The 27,677-nt window shown below is 47.9% G+C and overlaps 1 protein-coding gene across 1 annotated transcript in view; it reads right to left on the bottom strand.

Moving 5' to 3' along the window:
• LOC138580956 (perforin-1-like) overlaps positions 1 to 27,452 on the bottom strand; it is a 145,842-nt gene extending 118,390 nt beyond the window's left edge. The window contains exon 1 of the mRNA XM_069651913.1: positions 27,329 to 27,452. The gene's annotated coding sequence lies outside the window, so the exon portion shown is untranslated. The remainder of the gene's footprint in view (positions 1 to 27,328) is intronic.
• Between the last annotated feature and the right edge of the window lie 225 nt (positions 27,453 to 27,677).

Here is a 27,677-nt window from a genome sequence, read left to right as displayed (position 1 = left end):
TTCCAGCAAGGGTGGTCACAGCAACTGGACCCCTGCAGATGGCAGATGTGCAGGCACCAAATGGCAGGGCACGGTGGCAGAAGGCAGGCATGCAACCGCAGATGGCTCTTGGGAGGCTGCTCGGGGCTCTGGGGCAGTAATTTGGGCTTCTGGGCAGGATCGTGGTCTTCCGTGTGTTGTCGCGTGGCCAGCTTGATATGGAGTGATTTGGCACGTGAAAAACAGCGCGTTTGCATGAATTCTGAGTAAAGGCCCTTAGCGCATAAGCACGTATGTGATGTAACACGCGCGGGCATTTCCCTCAGCACGGGTGCATACGCGCGTGCAAAAAAATCACATCCGTGTGTGAATGCGTGTAATTTTAGGAAAGGGCCTTAGCGCGTAAGTGACGTTACGCGTGCAGGTGTTGCCTTCAGCACAGGTTAAAGGTGAGCACGGGCCAGCAGACCACTGTACGTGCTGTTCGTGGAGACCGACGTGAGTGTTTACTCTGCTGGAATCACATGCGATTACTTCACAGCGTCTGAAGTCCGTACCTCTTCTTTTGGCGGGGTGTTGCCTACGCGCACAAGCGCGTGTGTTTTTGATTTTTTTTTCCACGCAAGGCAGGCGGTGAGTCGCGTATGCTATTTTTCCCACTGTGGTGCATCGCGTACCGTTTTTGAGGTCGTAGGAGCCTGCGTGTTCCACGCATACATGTTTGTTGTGTCCCTGGGTGCCACACCGTACTGCTGGAGGTAAAATCCACACACGTGGGCAACCGGGGTGGCGTGCACATTTTTTTAAAAACATTTTCAATTTCTTGTTCTTATATTTTGTCAAATTTAGCATTTTTTTTGTTCTAAATATTTTTTTGGGCGGTGACTGAGCATTGCGAGACCTGTGCCTTGCAGGAGCACTGGGGTACCTAGCCAATTTCCCAGGACAATTATTGAGTGAACCTCCCATAGCCTATTTTCCGTCAGTGCCATGGTTGGGAGGCCACCAAAGGCTAAGGGCAGCAAAGCTGGGCGTCCTCCCAGGGCTGGGCATGGTCGGGCACGTGGGCGCGGAGACCAGGGAGGACGGAGAGTCCAGGGTGGCTACAGGGGGGAAAGAGGCAGGGGTGTCCCTCTGGGGCAGGATGCCCAGCCATGTGCTGGTGCAGACATGCCACCACCCCCTGTGGCTCCTGGTGATACAGCTGTTGCATCACAACCTGGTGCCCATATCACCCAACAGAAATGTACATCTGCTGTCACGGGCCCACCGGTGGTGGTAGCTGCAGGTGCAGCTGTGGGCACCTCCACCCGGGCTCTGGATCAGGCAGCGCATGTTGCGTTGCATGACGAGGGCTCCCAGGACGCTTTCCATCTTGTCCGGAAGTTGGGGTCATGTGTGTCCACTGTAGCTGTGACTGTGGCACACGTATCTGGGTCAGTTATGACATCTGCTGCCCCAAGCAGCCGGGTGGTGGTAACTGCATGTGCAGATGCAGCCAACACCACCCTGGCAGTGAGTCAGACCCAAGCCAGACATTCCGGCCTCATACCAACACCCACTGCCTTGGTCCAGCCACAAGCGCCACTGCCCCCACTGATCAGGGCCACATTGCCCACTCAGGGTCAGTACCACCGGTCCAAAGGAGGAAGCGTGCTCCTGCACAAGAGGCTGGGACCCCAGGCATGGCTCCGGCCTCCGGCACGTCAAGGAAGAAGCCTTTCTGCAAGCAGGAACTGGACTTCCTTGTGGACTACGTGTCGGAACACCAACACGATGTGCTTGTGGGCCCACAGTGCCATACAATGCATCACCAGCATTGGGTCCACTGGCAGCATGTTGCAGATGGTGTGACAGCCATGGGATTCCAGGTATGCACGGCTGAGGACTGTTACAAGCATTGGAATGACCTCCGACACAGTGTAAAACAAAAGCGTGCCTCCAATTATTCCATGTCTCTGGAAACTGGTGGTGGGCCACGACCAGAGGAGGATGAACTCACTCAGCATGAGGCGATTGCTTCAGATTTCATCCCGGAAGAACAAATCCATGGAGTGGGAGAGAGGATGGATTATGATGCATCATCTGGTGAGTGCTGATGCAAGTGACTCAATGACGTGTGTTTGGCATGTGTGTCGCTCCCAGCTACAACTTGGCTCCTTCCTTTCTTCAATCTCCCTCTCCTCCTGTGGTGTGCACCAGGGGTCTGACCTCTCGGCCTGACTATGCAAACAGCACCTGGCAGCTCTCGCCTACTGCATTTTCATTTTCTGCTACCACTTCCAGTGCTATGCTTATGACAATCAACTAATTTCCAGGCTGCCCTTGGCCAACTCCTCTCCCTCCCTTATTTCTGATAGCCTCATTGCCATTTGCAATTGGTGTACTGCAAACAATCTGTCTAAATGCCAGCAAGACTGACATCCTCCTCATCGGCACACCTTCTCCATCCTCTCCCCTCACTCTCTGGCCAGCCCCACTTGGCCCTCCTCTTACCTCCACCTGCGAGACCAACAACCTCGGGGTCAGCTTTGACTCAAAGCATTCCTTTTCCACACACATTTCTGATGTATCTTAAGATAGATTAACTTCTTCACATCCTCAGGGGTACTGTGCCTTTCCTATCGTTCAACTACATGCTCACAGTCTCTCAGGCTAGGTTTTATTCAAGGTTGGAGTACTGTGACAGGCTCTTCAAATATTCCACATGCCTCCACAATCCACCCATTACCACTAATCCAGTACAGGACTGCAAGACTTGTCCTTGGCCTCATGCTCTTGGATTCTACGTTTCCAGCTCTGTAATCCCTTCATTGCCTACCAGTTGATGCAAGGATGATACTTCAGACCCTCTGCATTGTGCACAATGATTTTTTGGTACTGGGCGCGAAATAGCTGCAACAATCCCTCTGCAAATTCCTCCCCTCTTGAGTCCTTTGCTCCTCCACCTCACACTCCCTCCAGGTCAGTTGTTAATTGAATAGATTAGCTGGGGGCAGATCTGTGTGTACGGCTGGGTACTTCCTTTGGAACAGCCAACTGGGCATGTTGAAACTTGAGTAGAAAATCCCTGCTGCACTGCCTCCATGCCTCCAATTGCAATGGGTCCTGTGCGTGTACCCATACTGTCCCCCACTTTTCCTCTGCACTCATCAGATTTGCCCTATCCAAATTATCTTGAACTTGCCATTTGCTGGCTGCACTGCCACCTTTTGAATGCCTATTCTATCATTGCACTACATTTTCCTTCTTTGGTCTCCTCTGTTTGGCACGTTCCCCTTCTCCCCCTTCCGGGGTCTTCAACCCTTTACCCCTTCTCCATGCATTTGCGTGTTCTCAATGTGACTGTGCCCAGTATGATAGTTGTTTTGAATTCCTTTTCTCCCTTGTTCCACTCCCTTAGCTTGTTTGCGCTCTGAGCCACTTGTGTACGAGTGCAATCTTGATGAGATGTCATATCATGTCATATACATCCTTTGTCCTTGGTGCAGTGTGTCACACTCTGACTGTGCTGATGGCAGTGGCTCCCCATGCACATGTGTGCACAATCATGTTCCATGTGCATTCCATGTATGCCCATAGGTGTCCTTGACCACCTGCTCATTGTAGTATGTGTCCAGGATGATCGAAGTGTCATCTCATTTGGACAGCTATGTCATGCTCATGCTCACTGTAGGTCTGTGTGTCATCACACACGACTTCAGGCTGTCCACATCTGTATCATGCACATGGCTCCCCATGTTACAGGCCCACTGCCTATTTTCAACTGGTGTTGTGTCTTCTTCATGCATGGGTGTACTATTGATGGTTCCTCATCTGTCCTCCATCATGTCCACTTCTCATCGGCTGTAGTGACATTTGAATGATGAAATGCAATAGATGATGCCAACACTGTCTGCCAATGCACAGTTCTGTGGGGAACATTTTATTGCCATGCAGTGCCTCCCTGCTATTGCCCAGAGGGTGGGTGTTTATCAGAATCCATGCTACATGGTGCATGCCATTTGCACATGATGGCTGCAATTGCCCTTACTCTGCCATCATGTTTGGAGATTGTCATCACTACGTACGTGTTGATGTTGGAATTTGAGGGGCTACACATGCACTGCACCGCACACACCCACTCCTGTGCCAAGTTCAGCCCTTCAACTTTCAAACAAAATGCTGCTGTGTGATGGTGACCTGACATGTATGTACCCATGTCCCTCCTTTCACTGTATAGAAAGGCACTAGTGTAGATGCCTCCTGTGAGACATGTACTCTGCATAGTTGATGGTAGTTGAGTGCTGCACATGAACATGCATGTTACATGCATCATGGTGTGTTTGGTTTGATTTCTAGCTGTGGCTTTTTGTGTATTCCCACATGCTTATGCTAGGTGCCATCTCTTTGTTGCCATCTCCCATTTCTGCATTGGATATGTGCCTGCTAGAGGTTGTGTGTGATGCAGGTGATGTGCAACATGCAATACATGTGTTGCCTTCACATTTTGCACACATCCTTTTCTGCTTTTGGGATACCCTTTCATTGCAATGCCACCGGATGCATGTTGGGGTTTGAAATGCCTGTGACATGGATGTTTCATTATTTGGCTGTCAATGTTGTGAACTGTATGTGTGTGGTATGTGCTACTGACATGCATGTCCTTGTTTCTTTTCTTTATTTTGCAGGTGATGACGCACTGGCGGCAGAGGATGAAGATGTCATCCCAGATACAGTGGTCAGTTCACATGACCAACCAGGCACCAGTGGTGGCTGTGGGGTGGCAGCCCACGAGAACCCACAGGTGCACCAGGCCATTGTGTCCAGAACTGACTCTGATTCAGGCTCTGATGTATCCTCCGACCACTATACTGAGCCGGATCTGCATCATGACGTGTCGTCGCCGGTAAGTGATCCTGAGTTGGATGATCTTCTGTCCGCGACACCTGCAGTAGTGGCCCAGACACGGTTGGAATGTCCACCTGTGGTGGTTACGGGTGCACGGTCACACTCAACACCAATTGGCCATGTTCCTGGGGCATCAGGTCAATGGACGGATGCAGTCCTGCAGCCGTGGGCGGCACCAACCTAACAAGGACCAAGGCTCCTTGGGCCCAGCAGGTGTGGTGTCTGGCAATGCGGTGGCCGTCTGCCACCGGGGTCAACTGAGTGGGAGCGTCCATGATTGCCATAGGACAGCAACAGGGGGGAGCAGTTGAGATGATTGCTCAAGTTATGGAAAGTGTGGCCCATTTCATCCTCCTCTCTGTAAGGCAAATGGTGCTCCAGCAGCGGGCTACGCAGTCCACATGCCGCTCACTCAGGCTGGGCATGGCAGCATCTGACAGGGCGCGCCGGGATGAAATGGTGGCTCTGCGTCAAGCACTTGATGCTCAAGCAGAGGCACACCGTGAGGCCCTGAGGGTGGAACACCAATCCCTCAGATCTACTCTGGCTGCACTCTGGATGAACAAGAGTAGGCGGGCAGAAGACAGGATGGTGCAGCTTGAAAGAACCATCTCAGCAGAACTCCATACAAGCCAGTAGTCGCTCTGTTTGTCATGTGAGGCCATGCAGGCAGAACTCCGTCTCACATGTCAGTCCTTGCAGGAGGAAGCACGTGTGACACGTGAGGTAATGCATGCTGACCTCAGTCTCATTGCCAGCCAGGATCTGGCTTACCAGACCCGCATGCTTGCTGCCATTGAGGGGCAAGGTGCGACTAGTCGTGGTGAGTCAACTGAGCCACGTCCACCTTTTCATTTCCATCCAGAGACACTGATGGTGGGAGGGGTCTGTGTGCTGACAATGTTGAATTGGGACACTTTCCCCACAGTGATTTTGATATGCCACATGAAGGCTGCACGCTGAGTTACCCATGTCACCACGCATTTCAACGACCACCCATTCCTTGCTTGCACCACTTTGGCCATCTTGCAGCCCTGGCTGGTGTTTTGATGTTCCATTTGAGGTATGACCGCATTGCTCTTGATTTGATTGTCATGTTTGTGTCCTGGACCTGCTCCCCCCTCCCATTGGCCCTTGTGACAATCCGGCTAACCAGTATGCTGGAGCCTGCCACCACTACCAAAAGCCCACAATGGAGGCTCTGTCTAGCCCGGTCCACCAGCCTTCTGGGTCACTTGATTGCCCCCTGTCTCCCCTGCCAGTCTCCCTCTGTCTCCCCCCCTTCATCATCACATCCCCTACACTTCTGCACCGTCTGGTTTCCCTCTGCCCCCTGTGTGTGCTTTCTCTCCCCATCTTCCCCTTTATGCATTTTGACCTTGGCCCCCTCCTCCCTTCTCTCCTCCCTCTCCCTCTCCACCACCCTTTACCCTCCTCCTTGTCCTCTGTATGTCATTTTCCACCACTACCCCAATTGCCATCAGGCATGGTGATAAGTAGCCGCTTGTTCTTTGCAGACATTTGCCCTTCTGCCTCCATCCATCGGCCCCCTTCACCTTTTTTAATATTATTTTGCCACTTACTTTTATCATTAGTCCCTCCACCACTGATTACAGGTCAGCTGATCCCCCATTCCCTTCTGTGTTTCTTCTCCCCCTCCCCAGCACTATCTTGATTCTTTGTCGACCGACCACATTTGTCACTTGTTTTGTTACTCTCCTCACCTCTTCCCTCCTCTTCCCTCACTCCCCTCCTTATGTGACTCCTGCATTGCAACTATTGCCGTCAGGCATAGCAATGTTGATGCTAGTTTTGTTTTCCAACATTCCCTCCCTAGACTCTCCCTTATTGTTCCAGGCACTTGTAATATCTACTTTGATTTGATAGTTCATTTTCACTTTGTGGACTGTTTGAAGGACATGTAGGAATTTACTGTTCTTCTCCCTTGTTACCTCCCTCATTGATGCGCTTTGATGAAATTTGTGTGTAGGTCGTATTATGAATTTCTATGATTCAGTGATGGGTCACTGCCTGCCATTGTCGATGTGGGGTACTCTGTACATATGTTCTGCTGGTCAATGGCTGATGCAATGTTGTGCTTTATTTTGAGGTGCTAGGGGATGGGTGTGGTTTAACACACAGGGGGGTCCTTGAGTGCAATGTTCACATGTGCTGTGTACAGGACACTGGGACTTACTTCATTTCACATGCATGTATTCAATGCATGTCCCTACTGACAAATACACTTAGGCAACGCCCCCCCCTCACAACTACATTGACACCATGCACACACATGCACCCAGATTGCCTTCTCAGGCATGCTGTGTCTCGACAAACCATGTTCACTTCTGAGTCATTGATCGTGTACATGCATGACAGGGTACTATTTGGTGGAATGCCCTTTTTTCAAATGATGTTCAAGGGGTTTCCCAAATACAATGCACACTCACTGTGCTTTCCAGTGAGCGGTGTTTGAAATGCCAATTTTCAATTGTCCAATGTGCATGGGAACATGTATTGTGACTTTTGTTGCTTTCACCACTGGTGGCATGCATTTGTGCTACCGTTTTCATGGGGTGAGGTTTTGGTCAGTCATTTCTTCAGATTCCATGTCAGGTGTAATTGTCTGGTGCCTATTTACATTTCTCGCATGGTACTTCATGACTATTGCGTCATATGTTGTGCATATGGTTTGATGTTTTGTCGTTGCATACCATGGTATGGTGTGGCAGACAGGGTTTGGGGGTGTTAGGAGGGTTTTGCGTGGCATACCAGTACTTTCATGTCCTGTTTAGCAAGGGGGGGAGCACCTTGCATGTGTTCCCTTTGGTCACATGGGATTGGTTGTGTTTAATTAGCTAGGGATGCACACAATGTGACACTTCCGTGGACACATTCTCAGGGTGGTAATATAGTGACAGTTAACTGTCCCTTTCTCATCATCAATTGTGACATGATATGTGCCAGGCCTGTGTGCACTCCGCAGGGGTTGGAGTTTAGGTGAAAAATGTGGCCACAAGCTGGGTACGGGCTGCCTCGCCATATGCCCTTTCCCCTCCCATGCGCAGTGGCCGTGCGTGTGGTTGGGGATGTGGGGGCACCACCATGTCCACCGGTACTCCATCCCGTGTTGCAATGTTGTGCAGGGCACATGCTGCCACAATGATCCTGCACACTACTGGGGGTGCATACAGTAGCTGTCCGCCAGAGCGGTCAAGGGAGCGGAAGCATGACTTGAGCACTCCGAATGTGCGCTCCACTATGGCCCTGGTTGCAATATGGGCTGTGTTGTATTTTACCTTGGTGGTGTGGTGGGGTTCCGTATTGGCGTCATCATGTAGGTGCTCAGAGTGTAGGCATTGTCCCTGGTAAGGTGATAATGGTTGTAATTAGTTGGGCTTGTGTATTTGTCTGTGTGTGTGACATGCATGCATGTGCACAGGCATTTGTACTCACTCCTTTTTGGTGTGTGCGCTAACACTGTGCACTTTCGCTGTGCGCCCGTGTGTGTGCCACACGCAGATTTGGCGCACATACTGGGAAAAACACACGCAGGGCCTTCCATGAATCGCACGCGTGCGATTCGCACATGTGTGCTGGCCTTTTCACGATTGCGCCACAAATTTTGGCGCACATTTATTCCATGAATTACCCCCTTAGAGTTTCGAATTCTGGCATTATAGGTCTCTCTTTTGGTATTGAGAATAGCTACTTTGTAGTTGGTTGCGGCAGTGGTGAACTTCTCTTTGTTAAGGACAGAGGGTGTTTTTCTACAAGTGGCTTTGGTGGTTCTTTTGGCATTGCAGAGGGTTTTTAAGTTAGTGGTGAACCATTTATTTAAGTGTGCAGTTGGTTTAGCCTTTCTTATTTTTAGTGGGGCGATTTTGTTGAGAGCTTGATCTAATGTGTGGCTGTACAGGTCTACAAGAATAGATGAGTCCTTATTGAAGTCTTTTGATGGGTTAGTAATAGGCTGTAACAGTGGTATTAGGTTGTCTAAGGTAATGTTGCAATTATTTCTGGATAGGATCTGAGGGGCGACGGGAGGGCTGGCATTGTGGCGGGCGCTATCCTGTAAGGTAAAGGTAATGCAATGGTGGTCTGACCAGGCACATGGCACATTGTTGAGGATTGTGGTGGTGCAGTTTAAGTCTGCCAACCAGTCCAGAGGTCTGCCTTCGTTGTGCGTGGGGTTGTGGGTACAATGTTTAAAGCCGAGTTGTGAAATAGAATTCTCAATGGTGGTGGCATTAGCGTCATTCGGGTCGTGGAGGCCTAAATTGAGGTCTCCCACAAGTAAGATTTGAGAGCCTGGTTTGGTGTATAGAGTGAGGAGGAGGGTGATGTCCTCCTCAAAGGGGGAGATTGGGCCAGGTGGTCTGTAAATGAGATGTAGAAGGAGGGTGCGGGCAGCTGACAGAGGGAGTTTAACTGACAGGAGTTCACCTGAAGGAAAGCATTCTTTTGAGAATTCTCTGATGCCGAGATGAGGTTTGGCTATGAAAGCTACTCCCCTGCCTTTGCCAGTGTCTCTGTCTGCTCTTATGAGAGTATAGTTATCTGGGAGAGCTAGTGATAGAGCTGGTCCTGCCGCAGGGTATAACCAGATTTCTGTTATCGGCAAGAAGTTTAATTGGTTAGTAGAGATTAGGTCGGAAATGTCAAGGGCATGAGCTAGCAGCGATCTAGCATTGTGTTGTTTGTATTAAGAGAGCAACAGGATCTAATGACTGCTCGTTTGATCATCCCTAAGAGCAAACGACTGAAGGGTCTGGAAAGGTCCTTCCAGGCGGAGGTGGCAAGTCTATGGAATAATCTCCCTAAAGACCTTTGTGTAGATAGGAATCACATGTCTTTTAGGAAACATTATTAAAAAAAGTCCTTTTTCAATAAATAACTTCTGATTCTTGATGTTGAACTACTCCGTCTGTCTCTTGCGCCCTGATGTTTGCAGGCTTCCGGCACACTATAACTATATAAGAAGAAATATATAAGAATAAGTAGTGGTTGTTATGATAGCTTGCTATTTTATTGCATTATATTTGTGTTTTATTGAATAAAGAGCATGGCCTAGAAGGGGAGGTAAGTGTGTGCATTGCAGTGTGGTGTGGTATTGGATGGTTTCGTGGAGTGGTGTATGTGTACAAGGAAGGGGATAGAAAAGGGTGCAGGTTGATTTTCTTTTTTTGTTTTTGTTGTCATAAGCAAGCGGCAGTGTGCACAGCGCGTTAGCATGACTTTGCGGGGTCAGCAAGAGATAGACCCCACTAGCTTTGGGCGGAGGAACACTAATAGAACATATGTATAAGGCCCTGCCGCCGTATCATGACAGGGTGGAAATATATCTTAAGCTGTGGTTTGAGGGGGATGCCCTGCCCATGGCCAGGGCGGGGTTCACACAACAAGAGCCTCTTGGAACACATGTCCACATTTTTAGTAGCAAAATATAAGGGTAAGCAGTTACAGAAGAGAAAATAAATTCGAGATCACTGGCGCATGTTGGCATAGAAGATCAAGGGAATGGAGTAGAGGCGCAGAGACAGAAAGATGGGAATTACAGGAAGGGAGAAGAAGAGGGTGGAGTGTGTGGTATTATATCTCTTGACAACTTATCCTTCATAAGGCTACACCAATCCAAGCTATGTACCCGTTGCGATAGAGACCCCTTCTACTGTTGTAGGGTCCCCTGCAGCACCGGCAACTCCACAGGCTACCGCTCCCCCACCTCCGTATACTCCCCGCCTGAAGTACCAGCATCAGCGGGTTACAGGTCAAGGGAGTTTGAGGATAGTCTGACAAGATTGCTAACAGAACTAAGAAGGATACATACATCCCCAAGAGCAGTAAGAGATGTAGGGGCATCGAGAGAAGGTTCAGGAGAATGAAATCAGGGGAAGTGTTGCTTAGGATGGATACTGAATGAATAAGACATGTAGGTGTTTAGAAAGAAAGAAGCCTGGGTGGGTGGATAATCCTAGAAAAGGAGAATACGGTATTGGGAGAGAATGTGGAGGAGGAGAAAGAGGACGATGATACATTTTCTGACGGTCAGAGTAAAAGAGAAGGAAGGGGTGAAGAGGCGGCTGAGAAACCCCCCCCCCCCAAGTAGAATGTCTGTGGGCGGGGGGCAGGTTGAGGAACATAGGCGTTGTGAAGAATGGTTTGGGAAGCAGGGCAAAGATGCAGATGCCCCTCATACAAAAGGGGGCAGGGATGAGACAGTATGTGCCCTGGCCCCAAATGGATAAGAATAATTTAATGAAGGCCCTTCCGCAGCTCACAGACGGGGCGAGCAAGTGGATATATGAATTTGAAAAGCAAACAGCAGGGGTGCCTCTGGCAATAGGGGATTTTTAGAACTTGATGGTTGCTATAATTGGGGACCAGGCTGGGGATGTGTGGGTTAAGGCTGTATACCAGGGAGTAACCTTGGGGGATGATGCACATGATGGAGCACCGTTCAATGGAGTTAGAGCACAGGTATGGGTCGCACTACCGACAGCCTTCCCAGATACCCCTGATTTACAGTCCCTGATGCAGTATACTATGGGTGATGATGAGGACCGAGCTAGATTTATTCTTAAAATGTAAGAGATGTGAAGAGCTGAAATAGGAGGGCCGAGGGATCAGTCAATTCCATTTTTCTATTTTATTGTAAAGAGGGGCTTGCCAAAGCAAGTGCAGAAGGTGTTGGATAAGATTGTGGGTATTGAGGCAAAGTGGTTGCCGGAATACAGGGTGTAATAGTGCACCATTGTAAAAGGATCAAGAGCGGGAAAGGGGAACAGTCCAAAGACATCCCTAGTGGAAAGGTTGCTGTCCACATGCCTGTATCATAGGGGCAGGGGGGACAACAGTATCCGACCCACAGTGGCAACAACGAGGGGCACAGCGAGGAAGAGGGGGATTTCAAAGAGCAAGCGAAGGAGGTTTTGGAACCCATCCAAATGTTGGAATTGTTTGAGGTGGGGGCATTTTGCAAGGGAATGCTGGAACAGATCTGCAGTGGGGTATTAAAATGATGGGCCATAGCAACAGGGCCAAGTGTCCCAAGAGCCCCAAGGATCAGGGTATTGGGCACAGGGTCAAGGATATCAGATCCAAGGGTACTCCCAGGGGCAACACCAAACATATAACCAATAGCCTCAAGCATCTGACATGCAAGTGTGGCATCCGCCACAGCAGCAGCAGGGTGGTGCTACCCTGGTGAACAGGGTACCAAGTGGGGCTACCACTCCCTTTGGAGGAGCAGCAGTGGTAGGAGGAAGCCCCTTCTCGTTTCCTGGAATGAACACATACCCTGATTAAGGCAGCCCACAGAGAGCACTCGTGTGTCCGGTCTTGGAGACTACCATCCACCCTGAAGAGGAACCTTTGGTGGGGCAGAGATAGGAAACAAGCATTTCACATTCATGGTGGACTCTGGTGCAACTACATCATGTACCATGGAAGGGCATTTTCCATTGTCAGGAAAATATCTTGATGCGCAGGGATTCTATGGGGCTATTTGCAAGGTTCCAAACACTGAGGAGCTGGACGTGAAGATGGAAGGGGAGCTAGCGATGGTGCTATTATTATATTCCGAAAGTTCCCCTGTCAATTTACTGGGCTGGGATATGCTTAGCAAGTTAAACATAACTGTATCCTTTACAGATCATTGTATAGTCTGCTCCACGCCTGGGATTTGTGCTGTAAGGACGATGTTGATAACACACACAATGACAAGGGAGGTGGTGGCCCGCGGGATTCCCGTAGACCCGGACATGCGTATTTATGGTTTTACAGTGCTTGTGGAGGCGGTGCCTAAGATTGCCAAACAGTGTTGGCGAGTGCCCACTGATTTTATCTTTCATCCAGGAGAGTCACCTGAGGTGGTGGTGGGCACGATATGGTCGCTGGATGTGCAAGGGTTGTTGGTTTCAGACAAGAGGATTGTCCGGATGGGAATGCACAGGGACAGGTATGAGTGGCACACAGTGCTCTGTGTAGATCCAACAGTACAGCTAAAGGAAATGACGGTTAACAAATTATTTGAAAATAATGACAACGATGGGGAAATAATCATAGATATCTGTATCCCCTGTGACAAAATGATACAGTACCAAAATGTGCATTGTCCCCTGATGGCAGTATTAACTCCACCTCTATTTATGACGAGGACTTACAACACGTGCCTTCACAGTTGTGGACTATAAATCCACATGATGTAGGGTTACTGAAAGACGTGACCCCTTTGTGCATAACACTGAAGCCATGTGCAGTGCTGCCCAGGGTAAAACAATATCCATTTTCAAGGGAGGTGGAGGAAGGTATTAGAGAGACAATACAGGCCCTACTGGACCAGCGGATCATCGTGCCATCCACGTCCCTGTATAACACGGCAATATACCCTGTCAAAAAATTACCAGGGGGCAATTGGAGAATGATTCAGGACTTGCGCCCCCTAAATGACATTGTACAGAAAGAATTTCCAGTCATTCCGAATCCTGCGACAATGTTATGTAGCATCCTGGAAGAAGCCAGGTATTTTACTGTAGTGGACTTGAAAAATGGATTCTTCTTGATTCCACTCCATCCTGAGTCGAGGTACCCCACAGCATTTACACAGGGCCAGATGCAGTTCGAACACAGTAGGTTACCTCGGGGGTACTACGAGATCCAAGCATATTTAACAGAATACTGCATGCGGATCTAGGGAATATTCAGGTGCCTAGTACGATTATCCAGTATGTGGATGACCTGCTAGTGACAGTGAACAGCACTGCCCGAAATGACTCCATTGCACTCCTACAATTACTGGCCTGTAAGGGGTACAAGGTTGACAAGGCCAAATTGCAATATTGCCAACAGGAAGTGCTCTATTTGGGGCAGTTCATATCAGCGAATGCTAAGAGAATACTACCAGACAGGGCAGCATCAGTACGTGCCCAGCCCAGGCCCAGCTCAGTTAAAGAAATGCAGAGGTTTCTGGGCCTGTGTAACTACTGCATGGCCCGGATTCTAGATTACATGGACACTTTTATAGTCCCTTAGGGAAGCACAAAAAAACAAAGGACCATAACTTACCGTGGACGGCAGAAAGGATCAAACAGTTTGTCAAAGTAATTCGTCCCAGATTACATGCAGGAATTTTACTTATTTTCACATTCGGATGGCGAGTTTATGACAGCGGTATTGACTGAGAAGAGCGGTATGAGCCATAAACCATTGGTCTATTATAGCAGCACTTAGGTTACATTGATGCAAGGGCAGTTTGCATGCAAACAAGCTTTAGCAGCTGCTGCTTTTGCAATAGAGAAAGGTTCTACAATTGTAATGGGGTGTTCAGTCCTTGTTTGCCATTCTAGAAAGGTCCAAATCTACTCAGACTATGCAATGGTCGTCGGCATATGAGATCATCATCTTTAAACCCCATATTCATGTGGTTAGGTGTAAAGCAGTGAACCCTGCCACCTTTTTAACGGACATGCCTACTACAGAGGACTTGACAGCGCACGACTATGCCACATACAAGGGGGATGAGGACGACATTCCCAAAGCAAGGGACTGTGCAGGGTGAGGTATGTTTTGTTGATGGGTCCTCCACAATTGATCAGGAGGTTGGGCAAAGATGGAAAGGGACAACGATGGTACGACTTGCGGAAGGAGAGTACAAGAAAGTGGTTATGAAAAGGTTGCCCATGCATTATTCTACATAGGCAGTGGATTTCATAGCTCTCATTGAAGCATTAAGAGTGTCTAAAGGGTGCTATGTTACAGTATATTCAGACTTGGCGTACGTTACAACAACAGTACAAACTGGTCTATCCGACTGGAAGTGGGGGGGGTTTCAGAGGGCGGATGAATCCCCAGTGCAGCATGCAGCACTGCTAGAAATACTGATCGAAGCACTTTCCCAACCATCTGTTGTGGCAGTCGTCAAGTGCACTGCCCACACTAACGGGACATATGAAATATCGATGGGGAATGCAGCTGCCGATGCGGCAGACAAAATGGTGCTGTATCTGCCAAATGAAATAACTGCTGAGTATGTTGTGACTGTACCACCGGCAAGCGAGCATCCACCACCTTACACAGCATTGCCCATTTCCCAGATTATCGAACTGAACTACAAGGAAGGGCACCTGAAAGGGAGAAAGAGTTGTGGTCACAGAGAGGTTGTAAGGAGTCTCTGACAGATCTGTTGTGGAGGCAGGAGAGAACTGGGGAGACAGTAATGCCCCAAGAGCTGCTAGCCGTAGCTTTTGAACAGTTACATTATCCATCTCACAGTTCGAAGCAGCACATAGCAGCACATATACAGGAGGACTGGTTTATACCAAATATCCATGAAAGCATTACAGAAATGGTCATACACTGCACCACACATCAAAGTTTCACTACAGGGATGACACTGCAGATGTTATGGGCACCATGCCCTGCCCTACTGGGCCGTTCCATTAATTGCACATAGATTACGCTGATATGGGTAAGCATTGTAATGGATCTAGGTCCCTCATTGTAGTGGTTTGTCCTTTCTCAAGGTGGGTGGAAGGAGGGCTGTGTGCACATCTGGATACTAAGTGTGCTGCTAGATTTTTAGCCCAGGAAGTCTTCCCGCAATGGGGTGTGTACGAGGTTTTAAGGTCAGACAATGGCACACATTTCTTCAATGCATTATTTCAACACGTTACAGCACTACTTGGCATCAAGCACCCAAGGTGTCAATTTACCACCCACAGGCCAATGGCATTGTGGAGAGATAAAATGGGCTCCTTAAAAATAAATTATCTAAACTGTGTACCACGTTGAAGAAAAACTGTGTGCATTGTTTGCCCCTGGCCCTCTTCAGTATACGCATGCAGCCAAGCAAAGACCACCATCTGTCACCTCATGATGTGGTCATTGGTTGGCATATGCATACTCCCATATCCCCTGTAAGGAGGCCTTAAAATGCACATAGTGCAGCAGCGCTGCTAGGCGATGAGTTCAAGGAGTATTTGACCACACTAACTCGGACCATTAAATGTGTCTCCCGAAAGATTGCACCTCCCAGGATTGTGGCAACAGACACCGGATGTCGAGACTACTACAGTAAAAAGGATGATTATTGATGCACACCTCAAATTAAATGGCAATGAAACATACATTTAAGAGATGCGGTAGATTAATTTTAGGTGCAGGGGAGGAACTGAGGCCATGGCACAAGACCCCTACAAACAAGAGACAATTGGAATGAGGATTCAACAAGGGAACCCTCCCGTCCCCTGCACACTTTAGGAGACTACTACAGTGACAGATCCCGAGCATATGACCACACAACCGCTCCTACCTCGAGACCTCATATACGTCTGCAATGTTTGCGGTAGATGGAATAACCTGCAGTTCCGAGGGCCCTACGAGGAGGTGTTTTGTCCTCCCTTTGCTGTAAAAGTCAAAGAATTATGCTTTTGGGTCCACCTCTCTGACATTCGCACGGCACCTCCAGAGAGTACACTGGTACATCAGTTATCTTGAAACACGGGGTAGCCGTACCTGTACCCCATCTACCTCACCCGCCTACTCAGGGGCAATACGTGTGCGGTAGCATGCTCCAGTGGCAGGCCGAAGCCTAGCTGCTAGCTCCATATCTTTCTTTTTCTGTCTCTCTCTTTTTCTCTCTCTCTCATTCTCTTTCCTTCTCTCTCTTTCTCTTTCTCTCTCCATTTTTCTTCTTTCTTTGTGTACAAAGTACGTCTTGTATGTTTCTCCTTTTCGTTGTCTTGTGTGTCTCTGTTTTTATTTCAGGAAAGAAGAAGATGGACGTGACTAATGTAAATAATGTGTTAAGTAGGTGGCCGAGGTGTAGATGTATGAACGAGAAAATATGGACCTATGTTTATTATTGTGGGTTGATTATCCTCGCAGGTCTCTGTGTGATATTGATAGTACTATGGGGATTGTATTGGGGGAGGGTGTTACAGGGGGAGGCCCTATAAAGGGAGGGAATGGGTGGAATACAATTGTATATTATCCAAATGGGAAAATACATCTAAATGTTAATAATATGAGTGGATTTACATATATTAGCACTAACAAGATTAATGGAAATGAATTTAATGAATTTAATAAGCACAATATGACAGTGGAGGAAACAGTGAAAACATTTTTTTCAGCAAGTAGGAGGTTGTCTACCACTGCGAAATTATATAATATTATTTCCGATAGCACTAGTAAAGCTGCAATCCCTGAAAGCAGGTATAGAATAATGAAAAGAGAAGTTTTACAAATGTATGACAATGATCAAGGGCTGGGTTTGGATGTGATTAAGGATATTCATCATCCCGAGTTCACCAACTCATGGTATTCTGACATGAGCGGTGTGGGGAGAAACGCTGTGAATGGAAGCTGTTATGTGTGTTCACTCATTCTACACATGTCAGGGGCTCCCAAGGTGTTAGTAGCGCAAGCAGTCCCAATTATAGAGGCACAATGTCTAGTTATGCAGAATAAAAGGAATGTTCCAGGCACATAGTGTGCAACTGCAAATGGTGCGTCCAGATTTTGTAAAGTGCAACGATGATCCAAAAAGCATCAAGTGTGTGGAGCTGCCTTAACTGATGGTGAAAGGGCGGAAACATGTCAATATTAACTGGCAGGGCATCACACTACCTTGCTTGGCAGAAGGATTGGTAACATATAGCAAGGAAAGTATAGCAGGGTGGACACTTTCTGTGCGAAAATCTGGACAGAGTATATCACGAAGTTGACGTGGATTGCAACGATGGAAAAGTAGGTGCGGGTGCACAAGGAAGAAGAATATAGACTTTGTTTCTGCAGCAAGCGTACAGTTTTTGTCGAGTCAAACAAACATTGCAATAGGACTCTCTTGACCACAGATATGAAGAAAGGAACAGCAACACTGATGGATTACTACTGGGTCTATTGCAGACAAGCTTACTTGCACCTCCCACCATCATGGAGGGGCTGTTGTTCGCTGCCCACATTGCACTCAGCGATATTAGTAATCCCAGAAGAACACCTGAAGGGGGAGCTCTACCTGCCGAGGGACCAACTAGTCTCCCCACAGTCAAAAATTAAGATAAGGGCCTGTTGCCCACACAGGAACTCCATATCCTGCCAGGAAAAGGACAGTTCCAACCACCGCAGAGGATGAAAAGATCGAATTACATATCCATAGACTCTTCCACATTGCTTGCTGAAATACCAGAAAAATACAGGCTTTTCAGCTCAGCAGAATCCTTTTTTGCATCTTTACTTTTGCCGGGAAGGTAGGCTGCAAAAAATGCCAAATGGCTGCAGATCGTAAGATGGGAACTGGTCCAGCTCACGCACGACACAGAGAATGGGTTCAATGTGATCAAGGTTAAGTTTTGTGTATTGAGACTTATGTCGATCCAAAATCGTTATGTGTTGGACATGTTAACAGCAATGGAAGATGGGGTTTGCAAAAAATGCCTCCAGAGGATGCATCATTATCACACATCATCGCAGCTGTCCATGGCCTGGGTGTTCGCATGAAGAAGGAGGGAGGAATACAGGACAGTGTTTTGTTTACTACGGTATTCAACTGGGCCCTGTCGTGGCTCAGAGCGATCGTGAAGTTGTTAATGCCCATCATTCTGTCCATCCTTGTTATTTTCTGCTCCTGTCAGCTAGTCCTTCGATGGTGTGCCAATGTGGTACCTAATTGCGCAATAATGATGGCATCAATTGGGGTTCCTAAAGCACCTCACGAAACAAAAAATATTGAAGTACAAACTGATGTCCCACACAGTTGCCCTAAGTATGAAATGTTCCCCATCCCATATGGAGATGAAGTTCATCATCTATATCACACTATCATTTCTCCACCCCCTGACCCAGAAAATTACACAGAGGTTTAGGTGGACCTGGCAGAGCAGGGCGGTGCATCTATATGACTTGCTCACCTGAAGAGTACACACATAGGGCAAAGAGTTTGCAGTCAGTGTGTAGGGCCTGGGATCCAGATGTGGAAGCAGAGACTGGAAGCTGGAGCGTAGAGGTATCCCAGAGTCAGTTACTGTAGAAGTAACGAAAGGGGGGAATGTTGGGAAGGAGGCAGCCCCGTCCCACCCCCCTAGGCGCTTTAGAGTGAGGTGGGATGCATTTGAAGCTCTATGATGAGCCAGGGGGAAGGGGGGGGTGGTGAGAGGGACACATCCCAGTTTAACAGGACCATACTCCAAAATAACCAAATGTCGTCTATCCACATAGTACAGCATAAGACACGAGAAGGATTGCTATGTTGCATAGATATTAGTAATCATGGGTAGAAGGGGATGGTCACGCAGTAAATGCAGAATTTCATGCACTAGGCCCAAAATCACGAGACAAGATAACTCCCCAGCCATGCCCAAGCTCCTATGAGGACAGCCCACACTCCCAACTTCCACAACGCCTATTCCTTGTTCTAACAGGGTTGCAAAGATGTTTGAGAGGAATGTGCTCTACAAGGCCGCGATCACAGATCGGCGCCTGGTGTGCATGTTATCTCAAACTGGCCAAAGCATGACCCGGCCCATCCCCAGGTGACCACGAGTTATAGCCCATGTAACTGAATAAACCTTAAGATTCCTGAATTCCATGGCACCAGGTGCCCTTTGACCGCCAACCCTAAAGTAACAAGTCCTCAAATGTTCAAATGTTACGGACAGGGAACATCGCTGAGCGACAATCGTATGATTTGTATTGCGAGGTGCTGGGAGGAATACATTATAGTTCAAAACGGTGGCGTGGAGGGGAGTGAGTGAAATGTGTGTGTGTGTGTAAAGGTTTGAGTACCCCAGAACCTTCTTTGTGCCCGTCTTAAAGCCTGCCAAGTGCACACTATGAGTGATAAAATAGTTGCATAGGAGTATAATTAATTTGTTTTCTGACCTTTGATGTGAGAAGAAGATGATCAACGCAGCACCCACGTGATGGAAGACGGACGGACTGGGCTGGAACCAACGGCTTGGCATCCCGTATGGGGCAGGCGGATCCTGTATAGGCACACACCAACCAGCCACGCAGGATTTTACCCTATATAATTGCATCATGTATGACGATGTTATGCTCTATGAAATTCTGCTTGTACTACTTTTCGGCAGAACGTTCTTAGCAGCCCGGTTCTTTGCTGTTGCTCTCATATGTGTGTGAGAATAAAAACGTGTTATCCTTGCAAGATCGACTTGGGTCTTTCTTCACTATTAGGTTGTATTCTCTCTGGTATGAGCGTTTAGGGGCATGCCTTCAGTATGAATGGCTTTTTGCTATTGCAGAATAAAGGTTTTTTGATTGATTGAGTAGAGAATGTTTACACAGTCTTGTGGGGGCCGGTTTGCAAATTAGTGACACAAGAAAAGAAAAAAGTTGCACACTGCAGATAGAGAATAAGCAGGAGACAGTGGCTGGGGTGGCAAATTGCAAAACTTGTGCATGTCCCACCCGGAAGTGGGAGTTAACGGTCTAGTATTTCTGTTTGTGGATTCCCATATTTTCGCTCTGTGGTGACACGATGATGAGAAAGAAAAGCTATTCGCCCTGAATAAGAGGTAAATGGCTGGCACTGCCCCACCTGCAGATTAAAGGCAGGTGTTAGACAGTCTTATAAGAGGAAGAAAGTCATCCAGGGCATCAAGAGCCCATATCCCTCTTCAAACCACAAAATTCAAAGGGGTGCAAGTGTAACCCTTATAATGGGACAAACATGATAACCCTAACTGCGACTAGGGAAACAACACACTATTTTATTCCAGGCAGTAGAGACCATTTAAGCAATGGGACGAGAAGTCTTTCTCTGTGGCAGACTACCTGGGCACAGTGGCGTTCACAATGACGCATGTTTAAGAGGATATGGTATGAGTTCCAAAACTGTGCTGAGGCATCCTCCTGCCTCAGCAGCTGATGCTCACCCCAGTCCGCCCCTGAACAAATTAGTCCCAACAGTCCTAAGCGCCTATGTTTTGGGGAGGGTATCTGACTCCCTGTAAAATAATCGGTGGCTTGCTCAACTAAATGCCACTGCACCTGGGTTCACCTTCACAGAAGTGTCTCAACCGCCCACGGGGAACCCTTGAACATCATATACTTACAGAGAAAATGTAAGTGTCTTCCCTCATTCAGGGAGCATACGTGTGTCACAACCACCCAGGGAGTCCATGCATCTCACCTGCACACCAGCATACACATGGGTTTAGAATCTCTCTTCACAGAGAAACGCCAAGCCTTCTTCACTCAAAAATGAAGTCTGGACAACTCACCAATGGGCATGGAACCCAAGTGTGTACATCACGCAGGGTGGAAGCCAGTTTAACTTTCAGAAGTGAATCCAGAATATCTCAACCTAATGCAATGAGCCCAACTCCCTCACAAGAAGCAGATTCTTCTCACCTTAAAAAGAAAAGAGAGCATGTCTCCCGAGATAACCCCATGATCTTCTCCACACACACAGAGATCCTGTCTCGGGAGGATAGCTCAGGGGCAACGTGCTCGCCTTGGAAGCAAGACGACACGGAGCAACATGTGTTCGATCCCTGGGTCCGCGCTTAGAAACCTCTGGGTATTAAGCACGTTATAAATAACCTATCATATCCTAGACCCCTCAAAGAAAGCATCTCATATGGCACAGGGGTTCGGTGCACTGCGTCCTCATGCCAAGGGCGTGACCTTCTGACATTGCTCCTTCCTCTATGTAGCACAGCATTTTCCCATGGGCCTCTCGGCGATAAGAAGGCGGAGCCAGAAGAGCTCGACAGGCTCTGATTTGTGGGGAGGATGGGAAAATAGCACAGGGTCTCATTGCGAGTTTACTGGGTTTTTAGCAGAAAGATCACCTGCGGTCAAAGATCACCTCTGCCAGCAGTATTTCTGCAAGTCCAACTTATTCAGAGTTTAACAGCGACAGAGGTGGTTTTTCTAGACAACGTGGATTTTTTTAAGGTATTGACGAGAAGCCCCTAAAGACTCTGATGAAAATCCACTCGATTGTACAGTCGTCGATATTCTAGTCGAATACTGCCCGAGGTATTCTTCTAGATCTTGATTTTTTTGTTTTGTAAGAATTGCTTTGTCAATGGTTACTTCACGTTTTTGACTTTTGAAAAATTGAAGAAGAGCAAACTATTTTTAGGGTTTAATAGACATTCAGCTCCTGGTGATAGACATACAGCCGGAAACACGCGGAGCTTCTGAGACGATGCCACTGACTGCCGTCCGCTACCAATAAATGTGAAAAAAGAACACATTTAGGAAGATACTCGATTATCTTCATGCGTGAATAAAACATGACCTGGGACAGATTTCAGTTATATTATTCCGAGTGCCTAGATTGTTGGCCAGTGTTTCTACCAACCATACAAATCATACCTCCACTGTACATTGTGTTAATGCAACACATGGCCAATACTTCCCCTGGGGGGGCAGGGGGGCTCAGAAATGCCCTCTGTGACTATTCCAGGGAGATCATCACCTCACCCCAAGGGGGGCAACCCCCTTTGGGACTAGGGAAGTGAGCCTGCTATGCTTAACTCCCCCCTAGGGGACAGGGTAGGTGGGATCCCTCTGGAGGGTACTCCCCTTTAAAGGATAGAGATTCTGGCAATGGTATAAGTCATCATCCCCTCACCTCCCCCGGGCACTAACACCTTTGTAGGGTATGTAGGAGTTGTGTTTTGTGACAACCATGTACACCCTTTACTAATGGCTGATTTGGCTTCTGATCCTAGGTATGCCCAATCTACTATGAAGAATAAGGAAATACGAGTGAGCCAGCCCACTGGAGGAGCATCCCTGGGACAAGCAATCACTGAAGATTCTCAGCAGGCACGGTAAAGCGCAACCATGCCAAAGAGGCCAATGGAGGTGTGGTTGGTGAGAGAGAACACCTGTGTCGGCGGACAGGCCTGTGCCACGCACCAGGAGAGTGCATTGAGGCCCAGCTGATGGCTGCCCGGAGCTGCCCTGGAAGGCCATGATAATGAGAGAGAACAGTTTTGGAAGGACTGCACGGAACCCAGTGGAGAAGCTGCATAAGCGACTCTGCACTGTTCGAGCTCTAAGAAAGAGAGTCTCGGAAGGACTGTACAGAGCCCAGCGCATAAGCGACACTGCACCGACCGATCTGCGATAATAAGAAAGAGTCTTGAAAGGACTACACGAAGCTCAATGGAGAAGCTGCATAAGCAACTCAGCACCAACCGAGCTGCAAGAATTAGAAAGACTCTCGATAGGAGGCAGAGCCCAGCTGATGAGTCGCATAAGTGACTCTGCACCAACCGAGCTGAGAAAAGGAGAGAGAGTCTGAGTAGGACGACGTGGAGCACAGCTGAGATGTTACATAAGCGACTCTGTACTGGCCGAGCTGCGAGAGCAAGAAAGAGGAGAATCAGAGGGCCAATGCCGAGCCCACCTGCAAAGTCTCATAAGCGCTCTGTGCCGACCAAGTTACAAGAAGGCTGATGACGAGCCCAATGGAAAAGCCACATAAGCGACTCTGTGCAAGCGAGTGGCCAGGACGAGAGAGTTGAACCGCAGAGCCTGGCAGAAGAGTTGCGTTAGTGGCTCCCCGACGACCAGAGGACTGGCAAGTCTCAATGTCCCCTACCCCAAGGAACAACACCTGAGACATTTATATAGGCACTAGCTCCAGTGCAAAGGGAGATGAGTGAAAGAGTGGGAAAGAAAAAAGAGAATCCCAGAGTGAGGAGAGACTGAAAGAAACCCTCAGTGGGGGAAGAGAGCCCCAGAGTGGGGAGTGAGAAGAAGAAAAGCCCCAGCTAGGGGAGAGTATGATGAAAGAACCCCAAAGTGAAGAGAGAGAAGGAAGAGATCCCCAGATTGGGGAGGAAGAAGGCGAAAAAGCCCCAGTGTGGGGAAAAACTGGGAGAACCCCGGAGTTGGGAGAAAGAGGGAAAAGAACAAAGAGTGGAGAAAAATGAAGAATAACCCAGAGGAGGGCAAAGTCTGGAGTACAGAGAGACTGAGATCACCAGTGGGGAGGAAGAAAGACTGAAAGAATTCCAGAGGGGAGAAAGGAAGAAAGAATCCCAAAGTGGGAAGTGACTGAGAGAGACCTGGGCTGGAACACTTTGATAGCATTCCATAACACACCAAGAACTGTTGATCTTGAACTGTGGCAAAGGCCTTTTCTAAATAGGGGCATGGTTGGGGTCAGACGCCAGCAGCCATCGCTTCCAGTTAATAGTTCAACGAAGTCTTTTTTCATTTCTTTTGTTGTTTTCGTTTGTCAGATAGGGAATGTGGTTAGGTCAGAGTAGGATTCTGAACAGAGGACTTCTTAATTTCAGGCGTCCTCACAAGCACCCTTTGGACTTTCTTTTATGGAATGGGGCATGGGCTTGTAGATTTAGGGAAGAAAGAAGTGAGTTTATTTTTGGTTTAATGTGATAGTTTCATGACATCATATAGGAACCCTGCATTTGTCAAACACAAAAATGTAACCTTTTCAAACATTATACGTTTTTAGACATTTTCTAAACCCAAACGAATTTTTTTTTGCATTTTGCTGAATTGCATTCTGGTATTTGTAGTCTCCCATCAGGAGGGGGAATAATGCCACATCTGTACACTTTTTGCTAAACATATTGCTGCAATGATTTATATATTTGAATGGGTACCTTACTATGGTGTGTGTACTTTAGAAATCAGCTTTAAAAAGCAGAGTAGTGTTGAAAGTCAGAAGTGAGGTTGAGGAGGGGGAATGATGAGAGGGCGTGCAAGTCCTTAATATTTGCCCAGGTTGTGGCAAGAGATGGGAAGAGATGTGTTCAAGTTCCTGAATTGCAGACTGCTCTCAAATCCGGCCTTCGCCACTTAACCCAAATGAGTGCTCCCGTAACTTTTTTACACCATGCCTTATCTGCAAAAATGATAAGTCTGTAAAAGGTATCAGGCTGTCTGCTACTTGAAAAAGAATGCCTCACTCCTGATATTGCCACATCGGTAAATCTTAATATTGCCAAATCATAAACTGAACGCCAGTGTATTTGTCTTCTACGCATTGCAACATGTTTTTAATTTAACTTCCCATGATACATTTGCGTACTCAAGGCTCATTCTGGGATATCACTGATGTCATTATTTATGCAAATTAGGGGGCCCAGACATCTTTTGCCACCCCACACATCTTTTGCTGGGCCCTGAAAATCCTTGGGCAGGCCCTGAGGGCACCAGAGCAGGGACGTCATTTCACCAAAATGTTAGGGGTAGCGGAAGTGACATCACACAAACTTTGACATCTGATGACATCACAGGAAGTGATGTAATTTGACCCCCAGACCAGAGTGACATCACGGAAAGCAGTGGAACATGACCTTTCACTCCTTGATAAAACAGGAAGTTGCATCAAATAGCATTGTTCCTAAAGTACACTACGAAAAAAATGGGTAAGATATCACTATAATGTGATATACATTTCATACAAGAATGGATCACCATATGTATCATTAATATCAGTGTGAATAGGTGCATATTACCAATTTACTGTGCATGCAAGCAGAAGTCAAGGCCAAATGATAATGATGTGTTATCACATAGCACTTATGCTTAAGCGCTTTATATAGAAAAAATATACATACAAAATCACCCAACCTGTGTTGGTACTCATTTATCGACCTCAGAAGGATGAAAGGATAGGTTGAGGTGTTTATGAACAGACTAAATCAGTGACTGAAGTGTGCCTGAAATAAACCTTTAATGAGTCTAGCAATTATTGTATAGAATTCCAGAAAGACAAATTATTTTTTATTCCTGTTCTTTATTATTTAAGATCACTGTTCAAAGTGTTGCACTTGTGGAACCCCCCGTTTTTTTTAAAGAGGCCTGAACAAGAAAGGCAGCCACTCCAAAAATAAAGAGCCACATGGTGCTGGCACAGCCCAGGAGCTTACATTTTATTTTAGGGGTAGCAAGGGAGACCACAGGGGTCGCAAGGAGACCTCGGGGGTCGCAACTGCGACCCCTGGCAACCCCTGGCAACCCCCAAATGACATCCCTGAGACAGAGTAGAGCATGGGCCGACATTTTTAGCCAGAAAGCAGTTCCAGCAGGAGCTGGAGGTCAGGGGGAAATCATCTGTGTCTTTGATGGGTCCAAATTCAATGTCAAGGTGTGATGCGTCACAAACCTCCAGCCCAATAGCCCAAGCTTCACAGGCTTGGACTGGCCCAACTCCGAGTGTGTGGGGGACCTGAGGCCCAGCTCGAGCTACTCACACGGGGAAACCGAGCTCCTCCGTATCACACGAATAATCATCTCGCTCTCACAGGGAGAACTCGACCTTTATCCCTCTTCAAAGGCAGCCCGCAGCATCCACGCTGTGCTGTACTCGTCACCTGTGGCATGTGAGACACAATAGAATCCAAGAGCCCTACCCTGCCAAGCTCTCCCTTTGGTGCCCAATCTTCAAATCTCTGCCAACAGTGCACTTCAATCGTTCAGCGCCCGCATCTATAGAGTGCTGCACTTCTTACACCTGCACGGGCAACGTTCTGTCATTTCTGGGCTTTAAGCGGACCGGAACTAGCCAGGGCTCAGCCTTGCAACCAGGGGAGTTGCTAGGTCTGGAAAAGACCTGGGGCTAAGCTGATGTCTGAACTGTCGGGACTGGGGGATAGCTAGTCTTTTGGCTGTAGCTCCTGAGATTCTTTCCGGGGGCTATAGCTCCCTTAGACCCCCCCCCCCAAGCAACGCCCCTGCTTGCAACATCAAAGCATGGCCCAGGTCAAGTTCTGTCGAGGCTCAGACCTGAACCCCCAGCTAAAAGTCAGAAAACAGTGCGAATGGCAATACTGCTCTTCCCCAGCAGATGTCCCCATCACAGATTTTTACAATCGCCCCACCAGTTTCAGACATTTGGAGTTAGTTTATACTCTGAAGGGAAACTACAACAGATGATTTTTGTAACATATACTGAAATCTTGTCATAAGTGTGTTTTAATAAACGAATACATAGAATGCATAGATTTCCTTTAAAACAACGGAGGCTTTTGCTGGAACCTGCATTAACCAAAGTTTATTTTATTTGTATATCTGAATATCTTTTGTCGATTTTCAGACGGCTGATTTATTATAATATATATGGTCATTTTACTCCCTTTAATGGCAGGTTGGAAACTCAAACCCAATGGCTGCAAAAACTCACTGGCGTCTGACAAGACCATCTCTTTAGTTAAATAGGTCGCGTATCTTTTAAAGGTTCATTAAGCCGACCCCCACAATTATCATCTCGCCTCCTTAAGACGCCGCTCGAGGTTTTATCCCACTTAAAGCTCTGAATGCACCACATCCTGGAGCAGCCGCCTCCACACACACACACACACACACACTGTGACAGTGCCCACCCCAACACCGCCCTTCAATACAGAACCGCCAATCCAATCCCGTGTTCCTCTAATGTCTATTTATAGACAGAAAAGAAGTCCATGGCAGGAAAATGGTTGCCTCCAGAAGCACTCACCGTCACAATCACTGCCTGAAATCAGGCTTCTAGCCGGGAACTCGCTCCGGCAGTGCTCAGTCTGCACTCTGCACCTTCAGTCCAGGAGGCTGAGAGGATGTGAGCCTCGCACACCACGTCATGGGTTTCACTGTTCCCCTGCCACCGCTCGATGATGGTACAAACCCTGTGGTCGCAGGCCATGGCGCCGGCTTCCTTTCGGTGGTCGGCAGAGATGAGAAGGCCTCGGTCGGAAGCAGCGTGGGGGCGCGCTACCGTTCCTACAACAATGCTACACTGATGACACATCCCACCATCAAGGGCACGATGCTGTAGGCCAGTAGAAACAGGACAGGTTGGCGTGGCCTTA

Source organism: Ambystoma mexicanum, chromosome 3p (genome assembly GCF_040938575.1).
Source record: "Ambystoma mexicanum isolate Mex_15411 chromosome 3p, UKY_AmexF1_1, whole genome shotgun sequence".
Lineage (NCBI taxonomy): Eukaryota > Metazoa > Chordata > Amphibia > Caudata > Ambystomatidae > Ambystoma > Ambystoma mexicanum.
This window is presented reverse-complemented; position numbering and strand designations above follow the sequence as displayed.